This window comes from Oryx dammah, unplaced genomic scaffold, assembly GCF_014754425.2.
Source record: "Oryx dammah isolate SB20612 unplaced genomic scaffold, SCBI_Odam_1.1 HiC_scaffold_2, whole genome shotgun sequence".
Classification (NCBI taxonomy): Eukaryota; Metazoa; Chordata; class Mammalia; order Artiodactyla; family Bovidae; genus Oryx; species Oryx dammah.
Genome location: NW_024070186.1, coordinates 36,501,351 through 36,521,927, shown reverse-complemented (window position 1 = coordinate 36,521,927; position 20,577 = coordinate 36,501,351). Strand labels below are relative to the sequence as shown.

The 20,577-nt window shown below is 35.9% G+C and overlaps 1 long non-coding RNA gene across 1 annotated transcript; it reads right to left on the bottom strand.

Annotated features, from left to right (window-relative positions):
• Window positions 1-233: 233 nt before the first annotated feature.
• LOC120858354 lies at window positions 234-20,272 on the bottom strand. The gene is made up of 3 exons (XR_005719841.1): window positions 20,179-20,272; window positions 19,914-19,917; window positions 234-255 (listed from the first exon to the last, which is right to left on the bottom strand). It is a non-coding gene; the product is annotated as an uncharacterized LOC120858354 (long non-coding RNA).
• Between the last annotated feature and the right edge of the window lie 305 nt (window positions 20,273-20,577).

Sequence of the window (20,577 nt, the reverse complement as noted above, 5' to 3'; positions counted from 1 at the left end):
TCTTTACTGAATTAAAGATTTTACTTCTCCACCTGGGAAGCCTCTACTTCTCATTAAATTCCTTGAAACAGGAGCTGTGTTGTGTGCACTATTGCATCCCCAGCATCTAGAGACAGGGGAAGGAACATGACGTATCATCTGGAAATAGTTGTTGAATGGAAGAATACTGTGATCCTCGTTTAAAACTCATGATGCAGATTTTCAAATATGTTCAGTTCAGTTCAGTTCAGTCACTCAGTCCTGTCTGACTCTTTGCTACCCTATGAATTGCAGCATGACAGGCCTCCCTGTCCATCACCATCTCCCGGAGTTCACTCAGACTCACGTCCATCGAGTCTGTGATGCCATCCAGCCATCTCATCCTCTGTCGTACCCTTCTCCTCCTGCCCCCAATCCCTCCCAGCATCAAAGTCTTTTCAAATGAGTCAACTCTGCATGAGGTGGCCAAAGTACTGGAGTTTCAGCTTCAGCATCATTCCTTCGAAAGAAATCCCATGGCTGATCTCCTTCAGAATGGACTGGTTGGATCTCCTTGCAGTCCAAGGGACTCTCAAGAGTCTTTTCCAACACCACAGTTCAAAAGCATCAATTCTTTGGTGCTCAGCCTTCTTCACAGTCCAACTCTCACATCCATACATGACTACTGGAAAAACCACAGCCTTGACTAGATAGACCTTTGTTGGCAAAGCAATGTCTCTGCTTTTCAATATGCTATCTAGTTGGTCATAACTTTTCTTCCAAGGAATAAGTGTCTTTTAATTTCATGGCTGCAGTCACCATCTTCAGTGATTTTGGAGCCCAAAATATAAAGTCTGACACTGTTTCCACTGTTTCCCCATCTATTTCCCATGGAGTGATGGGACCAGATGCCATGATCTTTGTTTTCTGAATGTTGAGCTTTAAGTCAACTTTTTCACTCTCCACTTTCACTTTCATCAAGAGGCTTTTGAGTTCCTCTTCACTTTCTGCCATAAGGGTGGTGTCATCTGCATATCTGATACTGATATTTCTCCTGGCAATCTTGATTCCAGCTTGTGCTTGTTCCAGCCCAGCGTTTCTCATGATGTACTCTGCATATAAATTAAATAAGCAGAGTAACAATATACAGCCATCAAGGTATGTCAAGTACTCCTTTTCCTATTTGGAACTAGTCTGTTGTTCCATGTCCAGTTCTAACTGTTGCTTCCTGACCTGCATACAGATTTCTCAAGGGGCAGGTCAGGTGGTCTGGGATTCCCATCTCTTTCAGAATTTTCCACAGTTTATTGTGATCCACACAGTCAAAGTCTTCGGCATAGTCAATAAAGCATAAATAGATGTTTTTCTGGAACTCTCTTGCTTTTTCCATGATCCAGCGGATATTGGCAATTTGATCTCTGGTTTCTCTGGCTTTTCTAAAACCAGCTTGAACATCTGGAAGTTCACGGTTCACGTACTGCTGAAGCCTGGCTTGAAGAATTTTGAGCAGTACTTTACTGACATCTGAGATGAGTGCAATTGTGCGGTAGTTTGAGGATTCTTTGGCATTGCCTTTCTTTGGGACTGGAATGAAAAGTGACCTTTTCCAGTCCTGTGGCCAGTGCTGAGTTTTCCAAATTTGCTGGCATATTGAGTGCAGCACTTTCATACCATCATCTTTCAGGATTTGAAATAGCTCCACTGGAATTCCATCACCTCCACTAGCTTTGTTCATTGTGATGCTTTCTAAGGCCCACTTGACTTCACATTCCAGGATGTCTGTCTCTAGGTGAGTGATCACACCATCGTGATTATCTGGGTCATGAAGATCTTTTTTGTACAGTTCTTCTGTGTATTCTTGCCACCTCTTCTTAATATCTTCTGCTTCTGTTAGGTCCATACCATTTCTGTCCTTTATTGTGCCCATCTTTGCAAGAAATTGTCCCTTGGTATCTCTACTTTTCTTTAATAGCTCTCTAGTCTTTCCCATTCTGTTGTTTTCCTCTATTTATTTATACTGATCACTGAGGAAAGCTTTCTTATCTCTCCTTGCTATTCTTTGGAACTCTGCATTGAAATGGGTTTATCTTTCCTTTTCTCCTTTGCGTTTGGCTTCTTTTTCATACCATATTGCCTAACTCAGAACTATATAATACAGAAATAGATTAATTATTGTAATAAAAAAAGTTCCATGGACTTTTATTAAAAGTTTATAATAAAAAATAACAGACAATTATGTGTTTTGCAATATTATTGAAATTGGTTTTTAAAGCTAATGGGAGTGGAAATCTTAGGTGCTTCTATTCCATGAATCACCTTAGTCATAGCATTGCTTCAATATTTCATTTTTGAAACAAGCATTTAGTAGGTGCCTACATTGTACTGTGATCCACACAGCCAAAGATTTTGGCATAGTCAATAAAGCAGAAATAGATGTTTTTCTGGAACTCTTCCTTTTTCCATGATTCAGCGGATGTTGGCAATTTGATCTCTGGTTCCTCTGCCTTTTCTAAAACCAGCTTGAACATCTGGAAGTTCACAGTTGGAGAGGTCCGACAGAATGTGGTCCACTGGAGAAGGGAATGGCAAACCACTTCAGTATTCTTGCCTTGAGAACCCTATGAATTGTATGAAAAGGCAAAATGATAGGATACTGAAAGGAGAACTCCCCGGGTCAGTAGGTGCCCAATATGCTACTGGAGATCAGTGGAGAAATAACTCCAGAAAGAATGAAGGGATGGAGCCAAAGCAAAAACAACACCCAGTTGTGGATGTGACTGGTGATAAAAGCAAGGTTCAATGCTGTAAAGAGCAATATTGCATAGGAACCTGAAATGTTAGGTCCAAGAATCAAGGCAAGTTGGAAGTGGTCAAACAGGAGATGGCAAGAGTGAAAGTCAACATTCTAGGAATCAACAAACTAAAATGGACTAGAAAGGGTGAATTTAACTCAGATGTCCTTTATATCTACTACTGTGGGCAGAAATCCCTTAGAAGAAATGGAGTAGCCATCATGGTCAACAAGAGTCCAAAATGCAGTACTTGGATGCAATCTCAAAAACAACAGAATGATCTCTGTTTGTTTCCAAGGCAAACCATTCTATATCACAGTTATCCAAGCCTATGCCCCAACCAGTAACACTGAAGAAGCTGAAGTTGAATGGTTCCATGAAGACCTACAAGACCTTTTAGAACTAACACCCAAAAAAGATGTCCTTTTCATTATAGGGGACTGGAATGCAAAAGTAGGAAGTCAAGAAACACCTGGAGTAACAGGCAAATTTGGCCTTGGAATACGGAATGAAGCAGGGCAAAGGCTAATAGAGTTTTTCCAAGAGAACACACTGGTCATAACAAACACTCTCTTCCAACAACAGAAAAGAAGACTCTACACATGGACATCACTAGATGGTCAACACCAAAATCAGACTGATTATATTCTTCGCAGCCAAAGATGGAGAAGCTCTATACAGTCAGCAAAAACAAGACTGGGACCTGACTGTGGCTCAGATCATGAACTCCTTATTGCCAAATTCAGACTTAAATTGAAGAAAGTAGGGAAAACCACTAGACCATTCAGGTATGACCTAATCAAATCCCTTATGATTATACAATGGAAGTGAGAAATAGATTTAAGGGACTAGATCTGATAGAGTGCCTAATGAACTATGGACAGAAGTTCATGACATTGTACAGGAGACAGGGATCAAGACCATCCCCATGGAAAAGAAATGCAAAAAAGCAAAATGGCTGTCTGAGGAGGCCTTACAAATAGCTGTGAAAAGTAGAGAAGCAAAAAGCAAAGGAGAAATGGAAAGATATAAGCATCTGAAAGCAGAGTTCCAAAGAATAGCCAGGAGAGATAAGAAAGCCTTCCTCAGTGATCAGTGCAAAGAAATAGAGGGAAATAACAGAATGGGAAAGACTAGAGATCTCTTCAAGAAAATCAGAAACAAAGGGAATATTTCATGCAAAGATGGGCTCAATAAAGGACAGAAATGGTATGGACCTAACAGAAGCAGAAGATATTAAGAAGAGGTGGCAAGAATACACAGAAAAACTATTCTAAAAAGATCTTCACGACCAAGATAATCATGATCGTGTGATCACTCACCTAGACCCAGACATCGTGGAACATGAAATCAAGTGGGCCTTAGAAAGCATCACTACAAACAAAGCTAGTGGAGGTGATAGAATTCCAGTTGAGCTATTTCAAATCCTGGAAGGTGATGCTGTGAACGTGCTGCTCTCAATATGCCAGCAAATTTGGAAAACTCAGCAGTGGCCACAGGACTGGAAAAGGTCAAATATGTTAGGCATGATCAAAGAGTTAGTATATGGTAGAAAGAAAGAAAGAAAGAGCTAGTCACTTCCAACTTTTCATAAACCCATGTTCTGTAGCCCAGCAGGCTCCTCTGTCCATGGTATTTCCCAGGCTAGAATACTGGAGTGGGGTGCCTTTCCTTTCTTTGGGGTATCTTCCTGACCCAAGGATTGAACCCATGTCTCCTGCATTGTAGGCTGATTATTTACTGTGTAAGCCACCAGGGAAGCCCTGGTACATAGCAGAACTATCACTTTAAATTAAATTTCTGTGTTATTTTTTCCTTATTCAAGATCCATCTTGTCTCTGATATCTACTAAGCAGAGGTTTCTGTAGTAGAAGTTACGCTAGACTTGTGGACCACTGATATAAACTAATTGAAGTAGTGAAAACAGAATTAGTTATTGAGTATTATGGCTAATTCAATAATGAAGATTCCATTTGGGGTGCAACCAACACTCTCCTATATTGCTATGGAAATACAAAATGGTACAACTTCTCTGGAAAACATTTGGCAGTTTCTTATAAAGTTAAGTAGATACTTACCTCATAACCTAGCAATGCCACTCATATTTTCTCAGATGAAATGAAAACGTGCATTTACTTAAAAACCTGAACATGCATGTTTATACCAATTCTATTCACAATCACCCAAAACTGAAACAACCCAAATATTCTTTGGTTGCATGATGGTTAAACAAACTGAGCTATATCCCTACAGTGGAATACCACTCAGGAATAAAAAGGAACAATCTACTAAAAACATACAACAACATGGGCAGATCTCAAAGGCACTATACAATATGAAAGAAGTCAAACTCAAAAGGCTACATACATATAGCTCCATTTATATGACATTCTGGAAGAGAGAATATGACAGAAGAGGTAACCAGAAAGAAATCATCAGGGCCAGAGTAGGGGGATGGGTTGACTATAACTTGGTATAAGAAAATTTGAGGGAGTGGTAGAACCATATATTGCTTATGATGATGGTTATGTGATTGTATACATTTGCTGGTTATCACAGTACTGTACAAAAAGAAAGGTCCATTTTACTGTACTTCTTAACTTAAACAGAGCAAAAAGTCAAGAGAAGCAAAAAATAATAATTAGGTGTACAGTTACCATAAAACCCAGCAATTTCACTCCTAGGTATTTACCCAAGAAAAACAAATATCTATATCCCTAAAACACTGTTACAAGGAAAGTTTAGAAGAATTAAAAATAATAAAATTGGGCCAAGGAGAGAAGGAGGATAGGGTTGGTATGAACTAATTCTCATTTCTCATATGGGGAGACAACTGATATTGCAAGCTGATAAATCAAGAAATCATAGGTACTTGCACATTATTTGATATTAATAGAGCTAAATAAAAGAAGAGCTTAAACAGAAGCAATTAAAATTGTTTCCTCTAGGGAATGAGATTGAAGCCAGGGAAGGGTGGGGCAGAAAACAAGTACCTTTTTATTATGTATTCTTTATTATTTGATTTTATCATCTGGTTAATATGTCACTTTACTTAAAAATCTTAAAGTTAAGAAAATTTAACGTTTCTCAAGTGTAACATCAAATTAGTACTTTTTCCAAGCTAAATCTCATCAGTAAACCAAATCTGATGACATTTTTTAAAAATAAGTAAAATCATGCATATTAGATTTTCCCCTGAACCTGAGACATATATTGGAAATCACAATTATTTATGAGTGTCTCTGTGCATTTAAACTTGTACTAGGCACCACAGAGTGGAGAAATGACAGAGTCAGAGGTAATCCCTTCAAGAGGCTCACTTCCTGGAAAACAAAACATTTTAAGCAAAATTAAGAATGCTTGCCGAGCAACATTCTCAACCAAGGTGATTGATGTCAATGAAGAACAAACTTCCTCTTAACCTGGAAGGTTGATAAGGCAAGTTTCTTTTCCCATCCAAACAAGCCAAGACCAGAAGAGAAAGAAAATAGTTTCCAGGTGAGAATACTCTTAGGGAGTTTTATATGACACAAAGGAAAGCAGAACACATTTATTTTCCATTCCTCCCAGCTGTTCTAATGTTATAAAGTGCTGCTGTCCTACCCATATACATCTGCTTACAGAATGGCATCTGCAGATGATTGCCTCCAGGTGTGTGCCTGAAGGAAGATCCTGAAAGTCAATGCAAACTGGAACCTGGCCTCCGGAGCAGATGCTGGTCTGCAGAAACATGCAGACCTGTGCAGATATATTTTGAGAAATAAAGTTGAAATCAAGTTTTGAAAACCAGAGATGGCATAAATTAAGAACTTGGGAAATTATTTTTAGGACATTTTATATATACATATTGAGAACATTTTTTTTTTTGTATAAAGCTGCTGTGTGGCTCATAAATAAAAACAGTGGGTTCTCATGGGATGGAAATCCAAAAAGAGGGTCTATATGTGTACAGACAGCTGATTCACTTTGCTGTACAGTAGAAGGTAACACAACATTGTAAAGCAACTATATTCCAATAAAAATTAATCTACAAAACGACAACAACAACAAAAAACCCTTGGGGTTCTATTTTTTTCTCAAAGATGAAACAGTTTGCCATTTATGCAAGACATTTTCTATTTGCTATGACACCTTGTCTGGATGCAAAGAACTTAAGAGATTCCAAAGAAGCAAAATCCTTCTAAGATGAAGCAACTACAGAAAATTCAAAGACTGAATGATAGGGATCACTACAAAGTATTTTCCCGTAGGGTACTCCTTAATTAAAACAGAAAAAACTTGTCAAAAATAGGAAGAAATATACAAATATCATATTTACAAACACCTGAGTCAGTTTATTTCTTGAAAAATATTTCTCCAAAGAGCATTCCTGAAATGTCCCAGATTTAGCTGGAGAGAAGTGGAAAAAATGATTAAGTTTTCTACCAAACAGATGAGTGACAATTTATTTGTTCATCCTGGTTGTCCCCATGAGGGTGCTCTTGTACTATAGTTCTGTTCTGTAACATGTTCTAGAAGAGTTAATTAATCAAAAATCACAGGGGCAGTCAAATCCTCACTTTGCTGTAGAATATTAATTATATGTATATATACTCCTGGCCATGCAAATTTTTTTAAGAATGATAGCAAGCTACCAGAAAAGAAAACAGATATGTTTCTGGTTCTATACTTCTTCCCTTACAGGCTTTAGGTATTTTGAATATTCAGTTCCAGGTACTATTTGTTCTTTCATTTATTTATTAATTAATTGTTGAGTGTGAATTTTGCCAGTAGTAGCAGGAAAAAAATTCAAAACAAAACAGGCTGACCCTGACCTCAAAAATCCTAGGATCAGGGACTTCACTGTTGGTCACGTGGTTAAGACTCCATGCTCCCAATGCAGGGGGCCCAGGTTCACTACCTGATCAGGGAACTAAATCCCACATGCTGCAATTAAAGATTCCATGTGCCACAAATAAGACCTGTCACAGCCAAATACATAAATAAAAATACTTAAAAATTTTTAGGGTCGGAATAGAGATGACAAAACATGTAGAAATCTCCAATGAGGGGAAGAGAGAATGGGACAAATGGAGAAAGTAGCATAGACTCATACACACTACCATGTGTGAAATATATAGCTGATGAGAAGTTGTATAACACAGAGAGCCCAGCCAGGCACTCTGTAATGTTCTAGAGGAGTGGGGGCAGGAGGCAAGAAGGAGGCTCAAGAGGGAGGTGATATATATAATTACAGGTGATTTTGCATTGTTGTATGGCAGAAACCACCACAACATTGTAAAACAATTGTCTTCCAATAAAAAGGAAATTAAAAAAAAAAGAAAGAAAACTCACAATGTAAGTTAAAGTACAAATTAAAAATATTCTGATGAAGTATTAAGGGATAATGACTGGAGATGTTATTTCCAGTTAGAAGAAGCCACAGGTATCACAGAGAAGGTATCATTTAGCCTAGATCTTGAGGAATGACATGATATAATAGAAGAATAACATGATATACAGAAGGAAAAAGTATTTGATATGTAATTCCAAGTTTTCTTTTATTTGCAAAACTAAAATAAGCAGAAATAGTACATTACTGTAATTTACATGATAATTAATCATTGGCACAAGAGATAACTCACATAAATGTTCTCTGAAGTCTAATTTGTTTACATGAAGGAGCAGTTTGCTTATATGCAACATTATATTAGTTGCTGTGGTTTAGTCACCAAGTTATGTCCAACTCTTCTGTGACCCCATGGACTGTAGCCCATCAGGCTCCTCTATACATGGGGATTCTCCAGGCAAGAACACTGGAGTGGGTTGCTCTGCCCTTCTCCAGAAGATCTTCCTGATCAAAACCATGTCTCCTGCACTGGCAGGCTGATTCTTTATCACTGAGCCACCAGGGAAGCCCACATTATATTAGAGGTCCTAGCTAACATAATAAGAGAAGAAATAAGGGCTGTGAGATTAAAAGAAAAATTAGAGTCATTATTCACATCTGATATAATTTTCCATCTGGAAAATGCAAAAGTAACTACAGAGCAACATACAAAAATTAATAATGTCCTTTATAATAGCAAAAACTAAAGAACAGGAGTAATAAAATTTGGAGTAGTTCTAATAATTCAAATATGTTAAGTACTATATTCTAGGCTTGTATTATCTCAGTCACTCTTCACAACAACTGTATTTTAAAAATTGCTATCATCATTCCCAAATTAGAGCTAAATAAATGGAAACATACACAGTAGGTAGTAGAGCCAAAATTTGAACTCAGGCATTTGGATCAGGAATCCGGACTTCTTAACCCCTATCTACTACTCCGCACTAAGGGAAAATTCTGGTATAATCCATAATGTTGTCAAGAACAAATCTAACAAAAGAAGAATGAGGCCTGTACAGAAAAAATTATCAAATTTTAGGGAAAGAAAAGTGAAAATGTTAGTTGCTCAGTCATGCTGACTCTTTGTGACCCCATGGACTGTAGCCCACCAGCTCCTCTGTCCATGGGATTCTCCACACAAGAAAAATGGAGTGGGTAGCCACTCCCTTCTCCAGGGGATCTTTCCGACCCACAGAATGAACCTGGGTCTCCTGCACTGAAGACAGATTCTTTACCATTTGAGCCACCAGGGAAGCCCCAAGGAAGGACATTAGAAAGCCTTTAAAAACTGGAGAGATATACAATGTTCAGAGTTGAAGAGACTCAATAGCATGAAGATGTTATTCTCCATAAATGATTCAGGGATTCAGTTCAAATCCCATCAAGATACTAAGTTTTAACTTCAGAAAGTGAAAGTCTCTCAGTCATGTCCGACTCTTTGAGACTCCATGGACTATACAGTCCATGGAATTCTCCAGGCCAGAACACTGGATTGGGTAACCAACCATTCCCTTCTCTAGGAGATCTTCCCAACCCAGGGATTGAACACAGGTCTCCTGCATTGCAAGCGAGTTCTTTACCAGCTGAGCTAACAGGGAATCCTAAAATTCATAAGAAAAGCAAACAGCCAAAAATGGCCAATACAAAAAGGTAGAACTCACTCTAATACATACTGAGATGTAGGATGACAATACAACATTAATTAAAGTGATGTGGCATTTGTGCACACAAAACCCAATAGATCAATTAAATTAGACCAAGAGGTCAAAAACAACCCCATCTGGGAATTTGGCATATAGCATTACAATGCAATTAATTAAAGGATATTCTACTCAAGGATAAAGGCCAGAAAAATTGATTATCCATATGGGATAAAATAAAATAAGAAATCTTAACATACTTTATACACCAAAATAAGTTCCAGATGGAAAAGACAAATGGTTATGAACCTCCTGCATTGGAAAAGAAAAAAATATGGTGAAAAGTTTTATAACCTCATGATACGTTTTAAAGTTTCTTTAAATAAAACAAAATATATTAGAAAAGATCGATAAATGTATCTGCTTTCAAACTAAAATACTTATGGGGAGGGATGGACTGGGAGTTTGGAGTTAGCAGATGCAAACTATTATAAACTATAAGAATGGATAAACAACAAAGTCCTAGTGTATAGCACAGGGAATTATATTCAATATCATATAGTAAACCATGATGGGAAAGTATATGTATATATGTGTATGTGTGTGTGTATGTGTGTGTGTGTAGCTTAATCACTTTGCTGTATATCAGAAACTAACACAACTTTGTGAATCAACTACACTTCAATACAATAAGAGAAAAAAGAAAAAAAATTAAAATACCTTTACAAAAAGGCACTATAAACATTTATAGACAAATGAGATAGGAAGAGAATGTGGCAATGTGTGTAATTTATGGGTTTTTTAGTAGGAAAATGGGCAAAGGGTGTGAATAGGCAATTTACAGAAGAGAAACCTCACAGACAAATAAACTTGTATTACTTTGCTCAATCTCACTAGAAATCAGAGAAATGCAAATAAAAATTAAAATAACAGTGAGTTAGGATTTTATACACTATTAAATTCACCAGATGTAGAAGGACACATAGAGTACCAAATCATTTATGCAAATTTTAAGCATGAAAAACAATATACCATTTTGTTTACAGGTTATACTTTTGAATGTATTAAAAGCATGACACTGGAGTAAACATACCAATATCAGAACAGTGGTTGCATATGAGGAGGAAAGAAAGCAACAGAAATCAAAGAAAGTAAAAAGGAAATTTTAGCTGCTTCTAAAAATGATTTGAAGCAAATATGGCAAACTGTCAACAACTGTTATATCAGTAGGCTGGCTACATGCATGCTTGCTACATTATTTCCATACTGTTTTCTGTAGCTTTGAAGATTTTTTAATTATTTTTTAAATTCAATGAAGATTTTTCAAAATCACTATATTTCCACTATTTTTTCATGTATCTTGATTATTCCAATGAATATACTTGCTACTTCAGTTCATACAGTCCAGGGAACAAAAAGAATGAAATTCAATCTGTGCCCTTAGGAGTTCATTTTGCCGTTGGAGAGTTGTACATGGAAAGAAAGAAAAGACAATGGGACAGCAGGAAGATCCTGCAGGTAATCAAAACAAAACAAAACAATTTAACTGCAGAATTTGCTTCATATATATTAGCTATAGCTTTTCTCTACTTGTTTAAATTTCTTAAAGGAACCGTATCTCCTTGTTATATCTCCCTTCACTCTAACCCCATAATTTTAAATACTCTCTACCTCTTTCTGCATCTACAACTTAAACTTTGACTCCTTTTGAAAGTCTACTACCATTTGGGCATTCAGGATGTCCACATTATTTTTTCTGCACTCACATTTTTGTTTGACTAGGCCAAACCAGATCCTCTAGGAGTAAGACAGATGACTTGCAAAATAGTGAGTCATTTCCATGTATATGAGCAATAAGGGATTACTTTTCATAATTTAACAGTAGTCTCATTCTCCAACCAGAATGATAAATGATAGCCACCACACTTCAAAGCACCACTGCAGCTATTCATTGGCCATTCCCTTTTAGAATAAGCTCAAAATGGAGACAAATATTTTTAAAGACAACTTAATGTGTGTTTGCAGGATACATAGAGTTATAACAGAATGGAAAAAAAGAAGGTATTTGAAAGAATTTTGAAAACATATTTTATTTTTCCAAGTAGGAGTGGGGGTTGTAAGAATAAAGAATTCAAGAAAAAATTTCAGAAAGAAAAAACAAAGAAACTTACCAGAAAGGGAAAATTGCTGATAGCTAATCTAAATACTAAACAGGATTTTAGAAATAAATGTGGATATCTGTCATAAAAAATTTGAAGCCTAAATAAATGTACTTCTTACATGATGGCTCTTGAGATTGCTACTCAGAGAAACTGAAAGTTATTTTCAAAATCATGGTGTTATACAATAGGATCTATAAAGTTTTTGGTTGATAGTATCTTAAATATGACATTCTTCAATACAGAGTAAGTCTATTATGTCAAAATATAACACAGTTGACTTTCACGTCCATGGTTTCCCTTCCATAGATTCAACAAAGAGAAAATCACAAATATTTTTCTTACCATAGGAAGTTTCAAAAACCAAAACTTGAATTTGTCACATGCCTGAAAATACATATCATTTATATTTCATTAGGTGTTTAAAGTAATTTAGAGAATAAAGTGTACAGGAGAATGTGCAGTGAGTTATATGCAAATACTATACCATATTATTCTTGCCTGGAAAATCCCATGGACGGAGAAGCCCGGCGGGCTACAGTCCACGGGGTTGCAAAGAGTCGGACATGACTGAGTAACTTCATACCATATTATATAAGAGATGGAGTGCCCAAGGATCTTGATTTCTGCAGGGGTTTTGGAATCAATCCCCAGCAGATACCAAGGGTCGACTGTCTGTTTATAACAGAGTTTAGTCTCCAACAAAGTAATATTGATGTTTCTAAAGTGCAAGATAGACCTAGGAATTTAAAACCACCACATAATTTAAATTACACAGTTAGGTTGCTAAAATACAGCTTTCACGATTTACTTTCTAAGAAAAAAATTCTGAGAATGTTTTTAAATATGCTAACACTGGCTCAGAGTTTGTAGCTGGCTGTTGGTAAGAAATTGCTATTACTAAAATTTCTCTGTAACTACACTTATGGAAGTATGAAAGATATTCCAAAAACTAAGAAAGGTTTTTAAAAGATAAAATTAAAAGCTAATTCCTGATATTTCTGCTTCACAAATTAGAAGAAATCTTCAAAGACAAAGAAGAAAATACATACTACACCAATATTCACACAAAAAAAGAATATTTTTACGGTAGGCCTCCTTCTTCCCCCACCTTATGTTGTTTTGTGTCAGAAACCTAGGAAAGGCTGGAGGGACAAAGAGGCCATCATGACAGGTCCTCTCCCCAGGGCTCTGGCACAGACTCGGGGTGTAAGGAAGAAAGGAAGGGATGACTGGACCTGAGAATAAAATGAGTAAACACCTTAAGCCGGATTCAGTTTTACAATTTGCAATCTCAGCTCTCCACTGTCATTAGAAATGTTGCAATTTCTATTGACAACACCCACTCACCCACTTACCATGAAATGCTGTAATTCCCTCGGGTGGGGGGGGGGTGAAAAAAAAGCCAGTCGATCTGACTTTCTGAAATTTACAGCTGACCCAAGCACAACTGAATATAATGGAATCTTTGCTACCTATTTGTAAAAGTGATAAGATAAGAATAAAGATAAGTATAAAGTTCAATCTGAGGGAAGAGAAAGCAGGAAAATATTTCAACATAAGGTACTGAAATCAGTCAAGTTCCTAAAATAAGCAAATTAAGAAACTGCCTTGATTTTTATTTTCTTTCTGCCTAGTAAAACACACATAGTTTCTATGACTTTTCTATTGGCTTCCCCCTCAGGTCTCTGCTTTCAAACCAGAAAAGAACCTACTTGGCAAAATCTTAAAGCCTATATAATAAAATGTGTGTTCTTTAAATATTGAGGAGAAAAAGTAGCATAATTTACATAAGAAAATGCCTAATATGTCACATTCTATGCAAAATTTGGTAAAATTTTGAACAAAGGAAAATTTATATATAGTTTCCCCAGCAAAGATTCTATTTGAATTTTTGCTATTTAAATGTGTGGCCATCAGTTCAGTTCAGTTCAGTCGCTCAGTCGTGTCTGACTCTGCAACCCCATGGACTGCAGCACTCCAGGTTTCCCTGTCCATCGCCAACTCCCAGAGTTTACTCAAACTCATGTCCATTGAGTCAGTGATGCCATCCAACCATCTCATCCTCTGTCCCCTTCTCCTCCCGCCTTCCATCTTTCCCAGCATCAGGGTCTTTTCAAATGAGTCCGTTCTTCACATCAGGTGGCCAAAGTATTGGAGTTTCAGCTAATTTGATATAATGCAGGGTTTCTCAACTTTGGCTCTATTGAAACTTTGGGCTGTATAATTTTTGCTGTCTTAGGGTCTACTTTTTTTCATTAAGTGACCTAAAATCCTAGAAGGAAAAAAATAGATGGCAAAGACAGCACCTAGTGAGTGAGAGTGTGTCAGGAAGGCAAGTTGGTCATCCTATGCATCATACGATGTTCAATTGCATCCCTGGCCTTTTCCCCTCAATGCTAGTAATACCCTCCATGCCTACACACACATACCAGCCCTTCATTGTAAGGAAAGAAAATGTCTCCAAGCTCTCCAAACATTCCAAATATCAACGGAGGAGCAAGACCATCCCTGGTTGAGAATTGTTGATTTAATGGTTGGTCAAGCATAGAGAAGCAACAAGTATTTATTGTATGCCTATTATATACAAATTAGGACTGTGAAGTATGAGTCATCAAATCGTGAAAATACAATATTTACTTTTAAGAGAGTTACTATGTACTCTTGTACTCTATAGTACTTGTGTAACTATCTAAAGAGTAGAAGATTATAAACACAAAATCAAAACCACAGATATACCTATATCACATATCTACGGATAGATAGATGGGGAGTTGTCCAAATTGTTGTGACAGTCCCAGTTCATAAGTCCAACAGTGAAAGGGCTGTCATGGAAGAATCAAGAAAAGTTTTATGGAATAGTACAACTTTATCTGCATCTTCAAGATTGGTTTTGGAGAGACAAAGCTATGTAATATTTGGCCCATCTCTGCAGAGGCACAGGTAATTCAGTTCTGGAAAGCAGACTGTAAAACAAAAATGAAGAAAAACTCTTCTATATATCCATTTATGAAAGAATTTATGCTTAATTATATTGGGAAATAAAAACATTTCTCTATAATTACTGACATCTATTGATCTTGCAAATTGTATTCACACAATTTTTAAATAGTCTGAAATGACAATTTTTTCATTTATAAATTTTAAGCTGTAGTCTTGGGCTTAGCAGAAAGCTAGCTCACAATTTATTTTACATAGTTATCAAAAGAGAATGTAAAGTCTCCCCAGTAGTTTGTTTTTTATTTCACAGAAATGATTCATATTATACACATCAATTATTAATGTATTTAGACTTTTCAAATTTTCTTTAACTTTCTGAATATTACTGCTTTTAACCTTATATCAAATAATAATTAAATGTTAACAATTAACATATCAAACAAATTTCAGTATAGAGCAATAGAAAGATTCTCCATCATCTCAATAGTCACTATTTATTGAGTCCTGAAGGCTGGGAACTATACTAAGGACTTAAAAATAGTTTTCTCTATTTTCCATATATTTTCATAGACAAAAAAATGAAAATAATTTTATTTAGCCATGCTACTGAGATGCAGGAACCTCCTTGACTAGGGATTGAACCCAAGCCAGAGCAGTGAAAGCATGGAATCCTAACTACTAAGCTACCACGGAACTCCCAAAATATGAAAATTTTAAATCAAATGAATGTAATATGTGCACCTCTACCTGAAGAAAAGTTACTTTGGGAAAAAATGACTTACTGAAATTTATTGATCTCTCTTGATACTGATAGATGAATGTAAAAACAAGTATATGATTGAAAATGGAAAGCTGAGGAAAGTATTATCTGGCAAATTTTCTCAAATTTTAATGCATTTTATTAGACTCATATCTCCTATTTTTGTCTCCATCCTTTGTTGAATTTTCATTGCACCTCAGAACATGCTATAATATTTAATTTTCATATATATTAAAGCAGGCTTTGTTTTATCTGAAATGATTGAGTAACTCAAATATGCAACTTTTTTAAAAGATAAAAAGAAAGATTGAGATGCTAGTAATTTAAAATCTTTTTCTGTCTTACAAAATCCAACCCATGTAGCATTTGTGTGTTGAAGTCACACCAATCAGTATATCTATGCTTGGGTCCTACTAGAACTACTATATAATTATATAGAAATTGTTCAGCAGAGGTAAAATGTCTATCTCATATGGATATGAAATAAAGAAACCTTGAAAAATAAATATTATAAACATGAAAAAATCTGTTTGAAAAGAATCATTGTAAAAAAAAAATGAGCATTTTTGAGTTTATTACATAGTTGAACTAACATAAATCAAATGATGCATTATAGACTATAAACAATGTCAATATTCTTCTTATTTACTCAATCTCTCAATTTTGATGTGGACAAACAACTGCAAAAGCAGGGCAAATTATGTCTGTCCTTGCTAAACGCAAAACACCTATTAAAAAGAGTTGGCAATAAGCAAAAATTTTTATCAATTTACATAATAAATTCAGAGAGAGACAGGAACATGCTGACAAGCATTGTCCCAATCTTGTAAATCTGGATTTATAGTTACATGTTTATTTGGTATTTGAGAATATGCCTACTCAACAGCAAGAGGAGAGTTAAATGACCTCAGAAGGTCCAGTTCATATGTAACCTCATGTATTGGTTATACTGAAGCCTCGATAAGGAATTTATTCAAAAAGAAAACCAATATTTTATAATATCTGCATAATGAAGGAGTGAATTATACACAGCACCATATATTTTTCAATTAGTAAAGAATTTACCATTTTTTATTACCAATTATCAATATCTCATTCTTGCCAATGAAATTTTTAACTTCTAAGTTGAAATTGTATAACTAGCAAGTACTTTTTATTCACTAAGCAAATGCAAAAGTAATTTTGCTGACATCTAGTTGATTTTTAATGAACAAAACAAACATCACTTCCAGACTAAGAAAGTTTTGGGTGTTTGATACTAAACTCATTGATTCTCAATTATTATTTTCTAATTATAACTAGAAAGAACCAAAGATTGTGCTCGATATGTATAAAATGCTTCATGTAAAATGCTGTCTTGCTGTTGCATCTTTATTCAACATCAACTTCCAGATGGGAACTATTTTTCATGGTTCATAAAGCCAAATCCAGCTGCTACATTTGGACCTACATAAGGAATCCACATTTTATTGCCTTCTCAATGCTTATAAAACAATTGCTGTTGCTTCTTTAGCCGTGGTGCAACCCACTCTTCTCAGTGCAAATGAGATATCCAAAAAGAACTTGTAATGTCTTTATAGTTGATTACTTAGCAGTGCTATGTGTAATAGGATCCTGATTTTACAACATTTTCTAGATATCTAAGCTAGCTTAAACAAAAATAATCTTCAACAGTAACCGTAGATTGAGCAAATTACCAAAAGTGTTTGTAAAATTTCCTATGAAAACCCACAATGGTTATTAAATACTTCTGTAATCTTAGCTTTATTAAGAGACAGGAAGTGCACAGCTTCCTCTCTTCTCACTCAGCTAATCTGACTCTTTGATGGTCATGCGTTTGGAATAACCATGGGGTTTCCACCACAGCATCTCTTCCCACAGCTAAATGGAATTGGAATTAACCCTGTCAAGCCTCAAGGAAAAAAAAAGAGAGAGAAAAGAAAAGGAAAGAGGGGAAAAAGAATGCATCTCATTATTAGAACAGAAATACAAATGGAACTTTGAGTGAGTAGCAGTTATATTAAACTTTGCCCATTTAAGTCTAGGACATTTTTGGCAGGGCCACCAATAGAAAAAGAAACATCAATTTTAGAAAATGAGAGTTAGCTTTCAAAATGACCCATGGTTATGCTTTATTACTAGCTATAGATGTCAAATGTTTGGTATCTTCTCAATCATGTTTCTTAAATATTTTCTTAGATTCTATATTAATATCTGCTATTGTTTTTTAGCCAACAGACCCACAATCTCAGAAGGAAAAAAAAATAGATAGAAAAGTCAGTACCTAGTGAGTTAATGTAAGAGTATGATAGGGAGGCAAGTTTTCTATGAATTGGGAAGCACAGGCTATAGTAAACCGCTGGATAATCCCTGTCCTGCTGAGTGGCTGCCCCAAAGGTCTGATACAGCACCAAAGCCTCTTACGCATACTGAGACAAAGCTGATTTCAAGCCGAATTCAGTTCCTAAAGCTACCATCCTGCTCCCTGACAACCTCCAGTCGCACTGCCTCTGTATTTGTGTTTCCTGCTGTTTATGTTTACTTGTTCCCAAAGCCACAATAGCTACAAAAACAAATACTTGTTATGCAATGTTTTGTGTTGATGCAGGTAAAGTACTCTGCTCTCTTTTTTACTTGGACCTAGCTTGTGCAAATAGGTTTTTAATATATGCTGAGATTAATGTGGTCATTACAGACCAGTTTAGAAACACGCATTAAACAACAGGTCACATAGCCACCATTGCTATTCCAGAATAATTTCTGTTTTGACCCTTGAGCAAAGATGAGCAAATGGGTATTCTGAAAGAAATGTATTTGAATCGTCTGCTTCCTCTGCCTTGTCAGGTCCCAGTGGATAGTCTGTTTGGATTTTTACCACAATCTTTTTGACCTTTGACAAGGAATTATGCTGAATCGTCTGATTTAAATGTTTGCAACATGCTTTCAAGTTATTTTTTTAATTGGACCAAATAGTATATAGGTGATTTCAGGAAGGTATTTTTATTTTTAAGTCAATTTTCTTCATTCTTCATAAAAATAGGATTATGTCCATTGTAGCTGCATAAATACATAGCCTACAGAAGTGTCTGTAGTTTCTCTAGTACAAGAATGTCACTGAAATCCTCTAATGTAATCTGACAGAGGTAACTGAGTACTTTTTTATAAAAAGAAAACCAATAAAGAAGATTAACTTAAATGTAATCATATGTAAAATTCAAAACTGAAAAAATGGACTTTAAGCTTTGCATTACTTAAGGCTAATATAAGCACTGAGAATAACTGGATGGTAAACGCATTTTGAATCAGTTTAAAAATTCTGCACTCAAAAAAGAAACTGGGGAAGTAAAAAGAAAAGAATAATCCCGCAATTAAGATATAGATGTCTTTAGAACTCGTCTTTTTACCTATACTATAATTAGATCATTTAAAACTGCAAAATAGGTAATTGGATATTAATTAAACAGAAGATATATCAAAATGTTAAATTTTTCCTTGAGTATACAAGGATACAAGCTTTGAGAATCTATATAGTTATGAGAACATCCAGCTTTTTTTTCCTTTTTGGTTATTCTTTTTCTTCTTTATTTAGGGAGTTACTCAAATTCAGTATAAGTTAATTAAATTTTAAAATTTATCATGTTCCTTCCCAGAAGTGAATATTCAAGACATTCAAGACAAAAATAAACATAAATAATAATTAAAATAATAACCTTATAATGTACATTTCTAGTTGTAGTTGTGCTCGAAAACCACAATCATATTTTACATACAGTATCTATACTAATCTATCATGCACAGCTTCATTTCTATTCTTATGTGTGGTGCTGTGCTTACTCACTAAGTCATATCTGTCCCTTTACGATACCATGCGCTGTATGCCACCAGGCTTCTCTGTCCATGGGTACTCTCCAAGCAAGAGTCCTAGAGGCTCCTCTGTCCATGGGGATTCTCCAGACAAGAATACATGCCCACATCAGCCTGCAATGTGGGAAATGTGGGTTCTATCCCTGAGTTTGGCAGGGGATTTTCCCAACTCAGGGATTGAACCCAGGTTTCCCACATTGCATGTGGATTCTTTACCATCTCAGCCACCAGGGAAGCCCTTTGATTCTTATAACAGAGTCCCAAACAACAATATGAAAGGTGGAAACTATTGAGAAACAGAAAAATAGATGTAAATTTAAAGCCCAAAAGAATGTCAAAATATAAACAGGCAAAGCACTGCATGTCATCCCATTTCATTAAGTTTATAGATTTAGCCAACCTGACAGCATAATTCCAGAAATATTATACCAACCTGGAGACAGCGTAAGTCACAACTTTAGTAATTGCCTTATTAACTGAAGAGCGAACATTTTGTTAGTATTCTTTTAAATGGAAATAGTAATAAGGTAGGACAGAAGGATGAAAAACAAATCAGCTAATAGGAGATTAGAAAGTGACCCCATAATTCTAGACTGAGACTTAGAAAAATGACAGAAAACATTTACAGAATTGTTATTAATCTTGAACTTATTTGTAGTTTTATTGTATTATTCACATGAACATATACAGTGACCCAGTGAACTGTAGCCCCACCAAGGCTCCTCTATCCATGGATTTCTCCAGACAAGAATACTGGAGTGGGTTGCCATTCCCTTCTCCAGGGGATCTTCCCAACCCAAGTCTCCTGCATTGCAGGCAGATTCTTTTACAGTCTGAGCCACCAGCCAAGCCCTCAATTGTCTATATCCATCATTTAGTATCAAAATGGGGGAAAACTATAGGAAAGGAGTAGACCAATATTGTCAACTTGAGGTGGCTTTGCCTCTCAGGAGACATTCAGCAGTGACTGGAGATACTTTTGATAGTCACATGTAGGGAATGAGATGCTAATTGCATGTGGTAGATAGAGGCCAGGGATGCTGTTAACCATCTTACAGTGTATAAGACAGTACCCTCACTCCGAAAAAAGAGA